The sequence below is a fragment of the Gossypium hirsutum genome, chromosome A04, assembly GCF_007990345.1.
Source record: "Gossypium hirsutum isolate 1008001.06 chromosome A04, Gossypium_hirsutum_v2.1, whole genome shotgun sequence".
Taxonomy (NCBI): domain Eukaryota; kingdom Viridiplantae; phylum Streptophyta; class Magnoliopsida; order Malvales; family Malvaceae; genus Gossypium; species Gossypium hirsutum.
The window spans coordinates 19,003,295-19,009,045 of record NC_053427.1 but is presented as its reverse complement, the minus strand read 5'-3'; the positions used below and the strand labels follow the sequence as shown (position 1 = coordinate 19,009,045).

The window sequence follows — 5,751 nt, the reverse complement described above, 5'->3', positions numbered from 1 at the left end:
AAATGGAAAGGACTTTCTGAAAAAGGAGAAGACAAGTGAACCAAAGAAGGACCAAAGACATGAATTTCGAAAATCCAAATTAAAATCCAGGAGGAACATTCGCTTAAAATACTCAAAATCTAATCATTGTTGCTGACGACAAAAATTATGCCATTCAACAATATCTCATTCCTCTATTCAACGAGTTCAATCTGAGTATTAGGAGAACCAAAATCGAGGCACAACAATTCGAGCTGGAGCCGATCATGTTCCAAATGTTGCAAAATATGGGTCAATTTAGTGGGATTCCTATTGAAGATCCACATCTTCAACTTCGGCTATTCATGGAAGTGAGTGACTCATTTAAACTAGTCGGGGTGACTAAGGACGCCTTGAGACTGAGATTATTTCCATACTCCTTAAGAGATAGAGCATGAGCGTGGTTAAACATTTCTTAATGAAATATTTCCCTCCATATTTAATCGCCAAGATTTGAAATGAAATCATTTCATTTCAACAACTTAATGAAGAATCTTTATATGAGGCATGGGAGAGGTTGAAGGAGTTATGATGAAAGTGCCCTCATCACGACATTCCTTACTGCATTCAAATAGAGACTTTCTATATTGGTCTTAATATTCATACTAGAATGATGGTGGATGCTTCGACAAATGGAACCCTTCTTTCTAAGTCTTATAACAATGTTTACGAGATTATTGAAAGAATTGCTAGCAATAATTATCAGTGGTCAACCAACCGAGTAGCATGAGTACATGAAACAGATACACTTGCTTCTTTGGCAGCCTAGGTATCCTCTATGTCTCCTATGCTTAAGAACATAATTGTTAATGGTTTCAATGGTAATCTGTCAGGTCAATAGCCGAACCAATTCAAGAATATTTCTTGTGAATATTGTGGAGATCGCCATTTCTTTGAAAATTTCCTATCAAATCAAGATTCAAATTATTACATGGGAAATCAAAATTTGAATGGTCCGCAATCAATTTTTTACAACTCTTCATGGCAGAATCATCCAATTACTCCATGTGGTAATCAATGGGTGGACCATAGTGACTCTGTTATGCCATTTTGACCAAATTATTCGTCGAAATATTCTCAACAAGTGCAACAGCCCCTACCAACTGAATCTTCAAGTGATCTTGAGAATCTGCTGAAGGCATACATAGTAAAGAATGATACCACTTTAAGAAATCTGGAGAATCAAATGGGTCAGCTAACCAATGAACTTCAAAATAAATCCTAAGGTATTTGGCCGAGCAACACAGAAAATCCAAGAATTTTGGGCACAAAACATTGCACGGCAGTCTCTTTGCCAAGTGGAAAGACATTGGAACCCAAGATGGTTGAGTTCAAGATGAGACTGTTGTAGCTCAAGAGAGAGAGGAAGTTCAACCAAGTGTTGAAACTCCTGTTCCAAAAAATTTAGATACAGTGATCCTTGATGAGGTAAAGTCTAAACCAGTTAGTTCTGATTACCTAACACTCTTGCCAGATACAGAAAAATTTCCATAGAAAAGTTGTCTGGTTAAAGCTAAGATTCCACCACAGTCATATCCTCAATGATTCCAGAAGCAGCAAAATGATACATAGTTGAAAGAAATATTTGATAATGAGGTGACTTTTAATGACTTTGATGCTGCTAAATCCCTAGATATAGTTGAAGATTGCTTTGATATTTTAAAGATGGAATAGTTGGCTTCTACAGAATTAGAGCTCAATTCTTTAGACGATCTGTTAGAACATATTCTACTGGAGGATTCACCAAGTGGTGATGAAGACAAGGAATGTTAGGCTTGGTTAGAAGCTAATTCAAAGGAATTCACTCAAAAAGTTGCACTCGAATCATTAGAGTTATCATCTCAAGAGTATACGCAACCAAAGTCGTTGATTGAAGAGCCAGCTAAGTTGGAACTGAATATTTTGTCTCCTAATTTGAAATATGACTATTTGGGTCTGTCTTCGAATTTGCCTATCATTATTTCAATTGAGTTCACCAAAGTTCATGAAGAAGAGGCACTTGCGATTTTGAAAAGGCACAAGAAGGGTACTGGATGGATTATTTCACATATTCGAGTCACATAAACAAGGCCACCAGGAAAGATCATTATGGGTTTTCTTTCCCTAATAAGATATTGGATAGATTTGATGGGAAAGAATATGATTACTTCTTAGTTGGTTATGGTTGGTATGACAAATGGCCATTTGACACCATCATAGTCAATAACGATCTTGAATAAAATAGAGGGGGTTCTCTTCACTTTCTTTATCATTATTTTATATTTTTATTTTTTTCTCATTTGAATTAAAATGGTATATTTAGATAAAATTTTCTTTGGCTCATTACATTAATTAAAACTCTGTCTAGGAGATTGGAACATAAGCGGGACCATTTGTAACCCCTCCAGTCTTTCCTGGGAGTTTAATTTAATGTAATTTTTCAAAAAATATTCTTCTTAGTAGGCTGAAGAATTTAAGTATTTGTTTTGTTAAATAAAGGGTCAACTTTAAGTCAATCACTAATTTCAGTTTACTTTCAGTACAGGAGCTTAGGATCCAAAAGGAGCTTCCATTGGGCTTAAGACAGTTTTAGGAAGGGAAATATTCAACCATTTTCTGCACAAACCTATAGCCATTACCTTGCTCCACCTCTACTCCTAAGTAGCCCAATTGTGCATCTCACTTAACCCCTTAATGTTGCAGCCCTTAACTCCTTGAATCACCACCCCAAACACCTTTATTAAAAGTCACCAACTACCATACCTAAACTATCCTTAAAACTGCCACCATCTTCAACTCTAAACCTTACCCTCAGCTATTCACCCACCTGCCCAAAACTGAAACCACCCTTAACAATTTCCTAAAGTTTGACACTGAGAGTCCATTTATCTAGCACCATTCCATGAAGTGAACAGTTTGGTATAATGGCTATGCTGCAACACATGTAGTTGCAGTAATAAAATTACTAGAGATACTAAAAAATATGGGATGACTTAATCAAAGATGCATTTAAAATATATATTTCATAACCCGTTTATTTTTGTGCCTGAATTTCTAGACTTTAAACTTGAACCATGGACTCCAATGTCAAGGAAGGAAAAAGACGAGTCAAATTCTGAGGGATCTATAAATAAATAAAAAGGGGGATCTTTACTTTATTTCATTTTCTTTCCTAGGTTATTTAATGTTTTAGGAGTAGGTTCTATTATGATTTTTATTTTTCGCATAATAAAACAAGAGGTGGAAATCATAAATAAAAATGAACAAGTTACAAAGTACAAAGTGTGGCAATAGATATATACATGTCTAGGATTGGATCTACGGAGAGCTTGGTACTTAAGCAGTCAAATTGACTAACCTCTTATTTTCTAGTATCCTACCTGGTGTATAGTATCTATTCACTTCTAACAATGAGGAAATTGTTCATCTTAAGTAGGGGGACCGAAAAATTGAAATTATTTCTTCTCAAAATAAATTTTCTATTAATCATGATTAGGATATATTTTGTTCAAATTTTTGAAATTTTGTTAAGTATGCTAAACTTCAGTATGAATAAAATTCTCTTATTTCAATATTTTCCATGTTGGTTGAATTATGACATAAATGTACTCTTAATAAAGCATGAAAACCATACCATAAAATTTTTAGTTCCTTAAGAAAGTTAGGCATGCATGAAAGTTTAAGTCTCTAGAATTGATTTAGTAGTTTCTTAAGGCGAAATCCTAGGAAGCATGGAATGTTGAAAATGATTTATGCAACTTTTGTTTGGACCATTTGAGCCTTTCAAGCTAACCTTGATGAAATTTTATTCCTGAAAACCCAACTTTGAGACTATATGGCCTAATTTTATTTGAACCCTTGCAATATTTAGCCATCCCTTTCCTCTAAATTATTTTTAAATTTGTCTCAAACACTAGACTCATAACTATTTAGAACATTCTTTGAAAATAAGTTTGGAGGAGTTGAAAAGAAGTCTCAAATGCTAAAAAAAAATTGTAGTACATACATTAAAATGCTCATGAAAAAAAAGGAAAACAAAAGAAAACAAAAAGAACAAAAAAGAGCAGATGTACTTGAAAGAAAATAGATGTACAAAAGAGCATGTGAAAGCAAAGTAAGTTAGTGTATTGAAGGTAATTATTTCGAAGGTCTGATTGAAGCTGAGTCTAGGATTTTTAGCCTAAATTTATCTATCTTTTACCTACCCCTAGCCTAGTCTCGTTACAACCTTTTTAAAGACCTATTGATTCAAGTTTCTATGCTACCTACATTAGTGGAGAGAAATTGTTATGTTCAACATATGAATGCATAAGTTAAACCTAAGATTACAGCTTAATCTTGAATAAGGGAATAAAATCAAATAGGTAGGGATTTAACAATTTTTTATTGGGAAGCATTTAGTCTATTTTTTCTATCATAATGACTATTGAAATTAATTTGAATGATATGTATACTTAAGTAGCATAATTATCAAAATTCTTGTTCTTGAGCATATATATGCTAAATTCATAATTTCGGGAAGAATGTTATTCTGAAGGAATTTTTCAAAGGTGTTTCCGAGAATTTTTTTTCAATTTTTGCATTCCTTGGGACGAGCAATGAATTAAGTTTGAAGGCGTGACACAATTTTTCATGCCTTTTTTAACTCAAATTCATGCAGTTTTGATAAAATTCCTGTCGAAAAATATATAATTATTATAAAATAATTAAATTGTACTTAAATTATGAACATGTTAAATTTCAATTCATTTTATAATAAATTTTGATTAATTTTGATCATTTTTGACATATTTTCACAAAGGGCAAAAATTGTCTCGGTAGACACTACTGGAAGCACAAAATCGAGAAATGATTTTTGAAGCATTGAGGCAAAATAAATTTTCAACCTAAGACGGTCCAAATTATGTATATTAATTCATAATATAATTAATTTTAATTTTAATCCAATTTAATTTTGGTTAAATAAATTATTATTAATTAATTATGAAAAGTGACCCAATTGAGCTGAACCGAGAAAACTGATCAACCGAGCACTAGGCAGCCCAAAACTGTCCCACATGCTGACCCAATCACTTGTTTGGCTGATTATTTAGCTTGCAAAATGGGCCTCAAAGACTCCTCCAAATTGCATTCAAATCCCTCCTCCATTCATGCCTTTCAAGATTTGCCCCTACCTAAAAATAGCATGTTTGAAATATTCAAACATGCCACATTTGTGGCCAGGGGAGTCCTTAGCTGCTGATTTTGGCTATTTTTAGCAGCCTTCTCAACCTATAAATACCCTATAACACCCTTTACCCATACCCGAGAACAGGACAAGGTACGAGGCGTTACCAGATACATACTCGGACACTTTCAGAAAATATAGGTTATAAAATTTCATTCTAATTTAAAACTAACTAAACAACATTATAGTGTCCCGATTATGGACCTACAAGGTCCAAAACATCATTAAAAGTGATCTAGGACTAAACCGAGAACTATAGAAAATTTTAGAAAAATTACTAGGGTTATGCCTCACACGCCTGTATGGAGGCAAAGCACACGCCCGTGTGCTTAGGGACACACCCGTATTCCCCACCCGTGTTGAACTATTTGGATTTATTTTTCATTTGGATCTTATAGGGATTTTCGCATGACCAAGGACACGCTCGTGTCGCTCACACGGCTTAGACACGCCCGTGTCATCACCCATGTCCAAAAACTCAAACATTCTATTTATGACGTCATCATTCATTTTGAGGCACACGCCCA

At 34.0% G+C, this 5,751-nt stretch overlaps 1 non-coding gene across 1 annotated transcript; it reads right to left on the bottom strand.

The window, feature by feature from the left end:
* Positions 1-466: 466 nt before the first annotated feature.
* Positions 467-573, bottom strand: LOC121228425 (small nucleolar RNA R71). Its single transcript, XR_005926001.1, has one exon. It is a non-coding gene; the product is annotated as a small nucleolar RNA R71 (small nucleolar RNA).
* Positions 574-5,751: the final 5,178 nt, after the last annotated feature.